Source organism: Malus sylvestris, chromosome 7 (genome assembly GCF_916048215.2).
Source record: "Malus sylvestris chromosome 7, drMalSylv7.2, whole genome shotgun sequence".
In the NCBI taxonomy this organism is placed as follows: Eukaryota; Viridiplantae; Streptophyta; class Magnoliopsida; order Rosales; family Rosaceae; genus Malus; species Malus sylvestris.
This window is the reverse complement of record NC_062266.1, coordinates 16,210,865-16,221,378: the sequence shown is the minus strand read 5'-3', so window position 1 is coordinate 16,221,378 and position 10,514 is coordinate 16,210,865. Positions and strand designations below refer to the sequence as shown.

Here is a 10,514-nt window from a genome sequence, read left to right as displayed (position 1 = left end):
TGCTTTTCGCAGACGATATAGTGTTGATAGATAAAACTCAGGAAGGGGTAAATGCAAAGCTTAACTTTTGGAGAGAAGTGTTGGAATCTAAAGGTCTTCGCCTAAGCCGATCAAAGACAGAATATATGGAGTGCAAGTTCAGTGCAAATGGAGGCCAAAATGAGTTAGGGGTGTGGATCGGAGATCAGGAGATACCAAAGAGCGATCGTTTTCGCTACTTATGATCTATCTTGCAAACAAACGGAGAATTAGATGGAGATCTCAACCATAGAATACAAGCTGGATGGATGAAGTGGAAGAGTGCATCCGGCGTGTTGTGTGACCGTCGTATGCCACTGAAGCTCAAGGGAAAATTTTATAGGACGGCAATAAGGCCGGCGATGCTGTATGGCACAAAATGTTGGGCGGTGAAGCATCAACACGTACACAAAATGAGTGTAGCGGAGATGAGGATGCTTCGTTGGATGTGTGGGCACACGAGAAAGGATGAGATTAGGAATTAGGATATCCGAGGTAAAGTAGGAGTAGCCGAAATTGTAGGAAAGCTGAGAGAAAATCGGTTACGGTGGCTTGGACATGTGCAAAGAAGGCCTACTGACGCTCCGGTTAGAAGATGCGACTACGGGACAGAGGTTCAGGGCCGAAGGGGTAAAGGAAGACCTAGGAAAACTTTGGAAGAGACTCTAAGAAAAGACTTAGAGTACTTGGATCTAACGGAGGACATGACACATGATCGAGCACAATGGCGTTCTAAGATTCATATAGCCGACCCCACTCAGTGAAGAAGGCTTTGGTGTATTTAACACAATACGTTGAAATGAAGCAAAGCTTATTTATTGATATCTCCGATAATTTACAAATATGTACATATACATGAGTCAAAATAAACAAACAAGAGGGAGCCTTCACAAAGATTGTTTAGGAGAAGTCTCAGCAGTCGGCAGAGCCCCAGAAAGAGAAGGCACCGGAGGGAGATCATTCGGAGCCTCAGTACTGGACAGAACCCTAGAAGGAGGAGGCATCGGAGGTTGATCATTTGGAGCTTCATTACGCGGTACAGCCCCAGAAGACGAAGGCAATAAATGCCTTTGGAACAAACCCACAAACCACTGATGATCAAGTAAAACTTGACCATCAGATTCCTTCATCTGGTCAAGCTTCCTTTTCATGTTTGTAGCTTAGTCATGTGCGAGCCGGTGCAACTGTTTATTCTCATGCTTGAGCCCTCTAATCTCCTGTTTGAGACTCATCAATTCAGCCGCCAATGATTCAACTTGGCGGGTTCAAGAAAATAGGCGTTGGGCCATATTAGACACAGAACGTGCACACTGAACACTCAGAGCTAGAGAATCCTTAACAGCCAACTCATCAGACCGTTTGGAAAGTAGTCTGTTATCTTTGGAATTAAGAAGGTTCCTGGCCACCACCGTAGCAGTCATATCATTCTTCATCACGGAATCCCCAACGGTAAGAGGACCAGTAGGGGATAAAAAGGATGGGCGCCATATGTTGTCTGGAAAAGGCGTGGCTGCCTCTTCAACAAGGTTCAAGTCAAAAAGACGGTCAGAGGGGCCAGACATTTTCAAAGGTGTTGAAGAGAGAAGAGGTCGAACAAATCAAGATCTTAGAAATGCAAGAAGGGAGCTTCTACTGGTGGATATTCAATTGTGCTTTGGAACTTAATGCCAGCCTCTATAAAAATCTGCACTCGACAGAGCTTTAGAAATCGAAGAGGCGCCTGCCCATAAATCGAAGAGGCGTTTGCTTTCTCAAAAGCTGGGCTGCTCAGAGACCACGAGGGTCGATCTCAGAAATCAAATAGGCATTTGCTTTCTTAAAAGCTGGGCTGCTCAAAGACTACGAGGGCTGATCTCAGAAATCGAAGAGGCACATGTTTTTTTCAGCCTCGTCAGCACCTGTCACATGCACACTTAGCGCTGCTGAAATTACGGGCATTCTGTTGAAGATTTCTGGTGAAGTAGAAAACACGTGAATCTTACTGTTCAATCATCCATTTTCCACACGCACCATCAGCTCATGGGTACCACAGATAACTTTGTCGAAGATCTCTGACAAAGTTTAGACACGTGAAGCTTGCAGCTCCCACTACATCGCTATGACCAAGAAGGGTAAAAGAATAGCAAAGAAACAGCACTAACAAAGTTTAGACACATAAATTTTGAAGGTCTAGCTATTATATTATTACCTACAAGGGTAAAGGAACAGCACCACTGCTGGATAATTGGAAAGTCCCTGTGTGTTAACCTCTGTGCTCTGCGACAAGGTAGACTAGCAAACATGCCCAACCTTTAATCACATTCGAGAAAACTCCCAACAAGATTGCTTGCTCCAAAATCGAAGAGGCACCGCCCTCTGAATCTCGAGAGCCAGACTCCCAACATGATTACTTTCTCACAAATCGAAGAAATACCGCTCTCCGAATCTCAAGAGCCAGACTCCCAGCAGGATTGCTTTCTCAAAAATCGAAGAGGCACCGTTCTCCGAATCTCGAGAGCCAGATCCTCGACAGGATTGCTTGTTCGAAAATCGAAGAGGCACCGCTTTCTCAACTTCGAGAGCCAGATCTCCTTGGATAAAGCTTGTCTGTAATCTTCACACGCAGCATCAACTTTCCAGATACCACAGACCATTTTTTCAAAGTGCTCTGACACACGTTAAGCTGACAGCTCCCACTACCGTGCTATGACCAAGCAGGGTAAAGGAATAGCATTACTACTTGTTGTTAGGGAGACTCCTATATGTGTCGACCTCCATCCTCAACGGACAGGCAGACCTGCAAAAATGCTCAACCCTTCCTCATATCTGAGAGGGCACTTCCAACGAAGCCTCTCGAAATACTCAGCTTTCTTTCCTCCTGATAATACCTCTGCAAACAAGCTACACTAGAGCAAGAATATCTCATATCATCAGGGTTAAAAGCAAGAGTATCCCATATCATGCTTTTTCCCTGTCTTTTCCTTTGGCCTTGTTCTTACCTGCAAGACAAGGAGAAAGAGAGCAATCAGTTAGCACTTGGAATCAAGCTTCCAGTCAGGAACCCCTTACCTGATTACTTACCTGGCATTGCTCTCGAGTACTCATCTTCAACATCTTATGCTTCCAGAGAAGATACCACATCTGCCTGAGGAACAGATAGGGAAAGTGAGAAGGATACAAGGAAGCATGTGGAGACAAGCGTAACAGAACACGTGCCGATACATCCACTACTTTATCAATAGTAAAAGTATCCCATATCAACAGGGTCGAACGTACTCTAGATTTGATGGACTTGTTTTAAACCTCAACTTCTTCAGTCGGTCTTATACTCTGGAGGAAACCAGAAAACCCTCCAGCCCTGTTCAAGAATAAGCCTGTGGAAATTTACTTCTTCAAAAGCAAAAGTATCTCATATCATCTATTCGCCTTTTTTTTCTCTTTATCCTTCATGCTGCCTGCAAGATAGGGAGAATGAGAACAATCAGCCGGAACTCGAAATCAAACTTCTGATCTGGGACTGATTACTTGGAGCTCTGATTGCTTACCTTGTCTGTCACCTCTTTCAGCAGATCCCCTAGCTCGGCGACTTGTGAGACTCCTACTACATGGTTTGTATCGCGCTTGACCAAGCCTGAAACTACAAGTAAGCTTCAAGTGAAATTGATATATTACCTTATGCATCTCCACCAGTTAAAGATAACACCCCTGGATGGAGGAAGAGTACTTCCAGAGAAGATGCCACATCTACCTATGAGACAGATAAGGCAAGTGAAGACGATACCATACTTCGGTACTTAAAAGTTTCGTGATTACGAGATCATTCTCCCACACTATTTCCTAATGTCATTTGTACTAAATCATTCACTTGTACTCACTAAAGGAGAACTTGAACCTATGTACTTGTGTAAACCCTTCACAATTAATGAGAACTCCTCTACTCCGTGGACGTAACCAATCTGGGTAAACTACGTACATCTTGTGTTTGCTTTCCTGTCTCTATTCATTTACATACTTATCCACACTAATGACCAGAGCAATCTAGCGAAGATCACAAACTTAATACTTTCTGTTGTACCAAAGTCCTCATTGATTTTGTGCATCAACAATCCTTAAGTCCTTACCTTTTTGTGTTGGTAATGGATGAGTTAACAGGACATATTCAAGATGATATTCCTTGGTGTATGCTTTTCGCAAACGATATAGTGTTAATAGATGAAACTCATGAGGGGTAAATGCGAAGCTTAACCTTTGGAGAGAAATGTTGGAATCTAAAGGTCTTCGCCTAAGTCGATCAAAGACAGAATATATGGAGTGCAAGTTCAGTGCAAATGGAGGCCAAAATGAGTTAGGGGTGAAGATCGGAGATCAGGAAATACCAAAGAGCAACCGTTTTCGCTACCTAGGATCTATCTTGCAAAAGAACGGAGAATTAGATTGAGATCTCAACCATAGAATACAAGCTGGATGGATGAAGTGGAAGAGTGCATCCGCCGTGTTATGTGACCGTCGTAGGCCACTGAAGCTCAAAGGAAAATTTTATAGGATGGCAATAAGGTCGGCGATGCTGTATGGCACATAATGTTGGGCGGTGAAGCATCAACACGTACACAAAATGGGTTTAGATATGTGCAAAGAAGGCCTCCTAACGCTCTGGTTCGAAGATGTGACTACGGGATAGAGGTTCAGGGCCGAAGGGGTAGAGGAAGACCTAGGAAAACTTTGGAAGAGACCTTAAGAAAAGACTTAGAGTACTTGGATCTAACGGAGGACATGACACAAAACCGAGCGCAATGGCGTTCTAGGATTCATATAGCCGACCCCACTTTGTGGGAAAAGGCTTTGTTGTTGTTGTTGTTGTTGTTGTTGTTTCAGAAGCTAATCATTCAAGCACTAATGTATGGATTAATGTAAAATATCTAAGATCATATTTGTTTTTTTTTTTTACTGATGCTTCAACATCATCCACCTAATTCATATCACATCCATAGGTACCTGAGAACGCTTATTCCCACCACCATTGCATTGTTACTTTAATAAATGGATCCTTTTTTATACTCTCAGGTCTTCAGATCTCAGTACAGAAAAGGGCCAAATATTTTTTAGGTTCAAAACAAATGCAAATGCCATTACAATAGCACTAACCCTTCTTAATTTTCGACACAGCAATCCTCCTAACTCAACTTAATAAGTAACAGTCTAATTCTTTCTTAGCCAAAACTAAGCCAAAAATTGTCAATCCCATAACTGACATAGAAAACAACTCCAAATTCTCATTTCCAAACTGAATTTTATAGGTAACTCTTAAATAAAACATGCATTATTATATAATAATATACAGCACAATTTATCAGTGATATTAACTCTTAGAAGATTGCATATTTGAGGCAAAATTGAACCTGATTTAGAGGATTGCATGTACACAACTTTGGGATTTGCTATCCTCTTGTCAACTTCGTCATTGGTCATCTCAGAAATAACCTGTTGATTTTACAAATCAAATTAATAAATTATAAGGTTGTCTATAAAAGTTGACTATCTATGTTGATATAAACGGCAACTTTCACTCCAAATTTCTGTTAAATCTAGAGAAATAATGTTGTAAGCATAAATCTATTTCTAACTTTTCCCATTAAATTACTTACATCTTTAGCAGCCTAGGCAAAACCATGTATAAGTATAAATAATAAATGATTTCGGATCAACAAAGTTTGTCCACACTTACAGCAATGCCAATGGAACCAAGTCCAAAAAGAACAACTGAAGATCCTTATTTCAGTTTTGTTGCATTCAAAGTGCCACTCAAACCTGATTTTGGAAAGAAAGTAATCAGCATCACATTGACTTCTGATACATACGTGAAGACTGTAATGTTTTGAGTGTTGAATTTACCTGATTGTTCACAATGAAGAAGAAATATCGCCAACCTTGGTACTGTATATTTCTGCCCAAAAAAAGTTTTCCAAAAAATGAACTAAAAAAATATAATCTATTCCAATATGATTATCCGTTCATATTCAAAAAGACAAAACGAAGAATATATAAGCATCCAAACATCAGTTAAAACTAAACAATTAAAAGCAATAACACTAAACCATTTCATTAAAGACATAGATAACATATTTGGCTCTTTGTACCTAAAATAAAAAACATTTGCTTTCCTATATGCTTTGAAGTTTGCATAAGTGCTGGAAATTTACAATATATAAAGAGACAATCCGAATAAAACACATTTGAAGGAAAAAGTAATAAGAAAAGAAAATAGTGTTTTTTTCCTATGATCCATGTGAGGAGTAGAATTTCCAATCACAATTGACAACCCAAGAGCTCTATAAATCAAATATATAGGAAAAGATCAATAAAAAGTAAAATACAGTTTCTAAAATCAGAAAGTAACATTTATTTGAAAAGATTCAGACTCATTTTGGATATAGAGAAACAATGGCATGTTAAAAACCAAAATGATAATGCATTAGACATTCAACATTTACGTAAAAAATAATAATAATAATAATATACATGTTATCCATCAATGTTTTGGTGACAAATTCCCAAATTGCTCTCCATATTGCCCAAACCATTGAACCAAAACAGGGCAAATTCACTGCAAAAATCCCAATTTTTCCTACTTTTGAATGAATCAAGTATGCCATTTTAAGACTGTAAAAAAGATTATATAAACCAACTAAAAATCCCATGTTTTCCCTACTTTTGAATGAATCAAGCATGCAATTTCAAAACCAATGTAACTTTTGTTCTCAAAACAAATTTATAGAACACACAGACAGAGACACCAACTCAAATTGCAATTTCAAAATAAAAGTAACTTTTGTTCTTAAAACCAAGAACCACATAGAAGTCGAAAATCTAAATGAAGGAAAGTCTACATTCTCAAGGTGTATTTCTTCACTTGGTATTGCACCCTCCCTAATCATCTGCATATGGTACACCGCAATGCTTCCTTCACTTCAAGACTACAGTTAAGAAATCATCCAACTTCAATACACTATGAACCTACACCTAGTAATGTCATCAAGTACACCAAGAAACAAATTCACAGTTCAGATTTTTTTACACCTAATTTGGCAGCTTAGAGAGCAACCATCAATAGTCCCATGATTTTGGAAATTTACACATAAAATGTTCTAAATTGTAGTGTGCAAATTATTTCTGAGTGATAGAGAATGGTGCCTAGCACAATAAAAGTAGTGTACTACAAAATAATAAAAAGGGCAATACCTTTACACATTAATACGTATAATTTTAATTTTCTATATAGTTTAGCATGTTTTTTGTTAGATGATCGATCTACACACACACATACGCATATGTACATGGATATATACAACATAGAAAATAAACACAACTAAGATAAGGACCACCATCAAAATTGAACGGAGAATGAAAATATATATCACCTTCTTTCCCATCTCTAATGCTATGTCATAAGTCCCTAAAGAAGCAATTGCCTGAAAGATGAAGAAAACCAGAAACTCATAATAACCATAGTAGACAAACCCAGAAAAAGAAAGAAACAAATAAAATCATTCAGATTTTGTATACTGTTAGTTTCTCAAGTAGTCTTTACATATTCATTCAAGATTATGCATGTATTAGAGCGCTTTAAGCAGAACGGCAGTGTAGTGTTCAGAATTATATTGAAATGATCATTGAGGATTTTTTACAAATGAATCTCTCACTATTCTACTTAAAAAACCACATACTCAATACCAAGTGAAAATTGCGTCGTTTTTATAAAACATTGAAAAACATATGAACTGATGCCCAACTTTGATTAATCTGACATTAATAGTTAAGTAATTCAACATTCAGAGCTGACAGGAGAGTATATAACAACATTGGAAACCATATGAACTTGCCCACCTATTTGACATTGCAGTTGAATAATCTCACATAAATTCGCATCAAAAGAATCAATAAATTTGACTAAGAATTCTCCAAAACCCACAATTTAAATGAAAAAAAACCCACAAATTTAAACCCAAAATTCTATAAAATCATGAAAAATTTAATAAAATCCCATTACATTAATCACAAATTTGATCATTCAAATCTTCACATCCAATAAGTTTAGAAAGGTACCTTGCTTCCTTGCAAAATCGTATCTCTACAGGCCAAGGCTCAAATTCCCTTGTTGCTGCCTTCATTCGATAAATCCTGATTCAAGCAGTCACATATATCATATACATATATATATAATAAGTTGATGCGCTCAATAGGAATGAACTTATCAGAAATTATGAAACCGACTGAACACATTTAGTGTAATGTCCACAATTAAATAATGAGCATGAAAATGACTAACAGGAGTAACACAAACTGCTCAACTTAGGAATTAAAGCATCCAATATTTAGAAAATAATTGACAATTTTCATGGTCAAATTAATAAGGAAAATCATAATTAAATAAACTCGATTGTTTTAACTGCTAATTCTGACGAAGCAGCAGTAGTTCGACATATTGCTTCTGATGAAAATTATTATATATTAGTGGTGCAAATTAGCAAAATAATAGTGCCTTCAGACTTTTTGAAAACATTCGATAGTGCCTTCAGGCTTAAATTCACCAATATCATAACCTTCTCCATCAGTACCTTCACCTTCTCCGTCCCCCCTCCTGCATCACCTACTTCATCAACTCTCAATATTACCAAAATTCTACATGACCATCCAAACTTCATAATAATTTTTTTATTTGGTCTAAAATATGAAAAAACCCAAAACAGAAGATGTACAGAACTTTAGACATGAATATTTCAAGATATGAATTTGAGGTCTACTACACATCATTAGAGAGGACTAAATTTAAGATCAATAGGATAAAAAGACATGCATTTTGATATTTTCATGCATATAGTTCTTGTACTCAATGCATTTCCCTTGTACGAATTGTAGCCCCCTCATCAATTTAAGAGATCTATTGACCTTCAATTTCACCTACAAAGAATAAAAAAGTCGACGGTTCAGAAACATTACAAACGCCATCTGATGAAACCTAAACCCTACAAACGCCAGAAAAGGGTATAAATTTTAGAGAGAACACTGTCGAAATCTTACAGGAACAATCTTAGGTGGAGCAAATCTTTCAAAACCAACCTCATCCCTCCTTCACTCTCTATGAAATTCCCAACCAACCCCATTCCTCCCTCACTCTATCTCTTTAATTCCCACTCTCCCATAACCCCATATTCAGCATCACTACTCAACCCATAATTTTATCTCTGCATTCCCACTCCCCCATGCCCCCAAATTCAGCATTTTTTTTTTCGTCTAAATTACCATGAAAAAGTGTGATTAATAATCTTAATAACTTGCTCAAAATCAATCCCAAATTATCCGAAATGGCATAGACTTCAAAACAAAAATTTAATTCTGCTACAGGACCTAATGGACGGCAGAAAATGGTAAGGGGAGACGGGTTAGGACAGTGGGAAGTGGACCAGGTTTTTTTTTTATTCATTGAGTCCATCATTTTGTAAGTGGTCTGCCAACTCCTTAATTTAATAGGATTAGTTTAGGACTTTGTGAGCATGGGTGTTGCACGTTGATAACAAAACAATTTAAAAGTTGAAAAACCTTACCCACTCATCTATTGTATTAAACCTTAAGGATACCTCTGATAGGAGCATATTTATGCGCCTTAGTTAGCTAGTTCTTATGCATCTTTGTTATGTTTTCTTCGTTAAAGTAGTCTTTTAAGCTACTTTCTTGTGTTTTCAGGTTTAGCGGACGTATTACATGAAATGATGCAATTTGGAGCTTTTGGAGCAAATAGTGAGCTTGAATTGAAAAGGACATGCTTGGAACGTAAGGTTGGGATGGAATTGAAGAGTTGATGATTTGAGGTTTCCTACTTGAAGTAGGAAAGCTAAGCCTAAAAGTTTCCATTTTGGGTCGATCTTTCCTAAATCGGAATTGGCAACCAAAGTTTCTAAAAGTTGAAAGTTTCTATTCTTGGAGGTTTCCATTTTCGAGAGTTTCTATTCTTGGCGTTGGGCTTTTAGATGACCTAAACCCAAATTTCCTTGTGGACCTTCAACCCATGCCGAACCCTAGGGCCTAATCATCTAAAATCTGCCATGTTAAACCCTAGTCCATTTCTCCTAAACCCAAGCCGCACCTAACCCTAGCCCATTGTTAAAAATCTGATTTCATTAGGGTTTCTAAGTGCCTATATATACCACCCTTACACCCTAGCCGCATACATCTTCTTCCCTCTCCATAAAATCAGAAAATCATCTCCCCCTTTCCCCACCTGGCCGCAGCCACCATCACCAAAACCCCATCTTGCCGCAGCCTTTGATCCATTCCAGCCACCATCCTCCACCTTTAGACACCATTCCACACCTCCATAACTCTTTCCCACACCTTGCCGCACCACCCTACCATCCTAACTCCCTTCTAAAAACCAAAAACACATCCAGCAAACTCCATTCACGCCAGAACCTGTCCCTCACCTTTGCCGAGCCCAACCTACACCCAAATCCATATTCTCTGAC

The 10,514-nt window shown here is 38.4% G+C and overlaps 3 long non-coding RNA genes across 3 annotated transcripts; 1 reads left to right on the top strand and 2 right to left on the bottom strand.

The window, feature by feature from the left end:
• The first annotated feature begins 221 nt into the window (after window positions 1-221).
• LOC126627652 (uncharacterized) lies at window positions 222-9,265 on the top strand. Its single transcript, XR_007625101.1, has 3 exons — window positions 222-632; window positions 4,678-4,853; window positions 8,873-9,265. It is a non-coding gene; the product is annotated as an uncharacterized LOC126627652 (long non-coding RNA).
• LOC126627649 (uncharacterized) lies at window positions 5,248-5,944 on the bottom strand. Its single transcript, XR_007625097.1, has 3 exons — window positions 5,887-5,944; window positions 5,720-5,802; window positions 5,248-5,475 (listed from the first exon to the last, which is right to left on the bottom strand). It is a non-coding gene; the product is annotated as an uncharacterized LOC126627649 (long non-coding RNA).
• Window positions 6,267-8,074, bottom strand: LOC126627650 (uncharacterized). Its single transcript, XR_007625098.1, has 3 exons — window positions 7,413-8,074; window positions 6,882-6,955; window positions 6,267-6,323 (listed from the first exon to the last, which is right to left on the bottom strand). It is a non-coding gene; the product is annotated as an uncharacterized LOC126627650 (long non-coding RNA).
• Window positions 9,266-10,514: the final 1,249 nt, after the last annotated feature.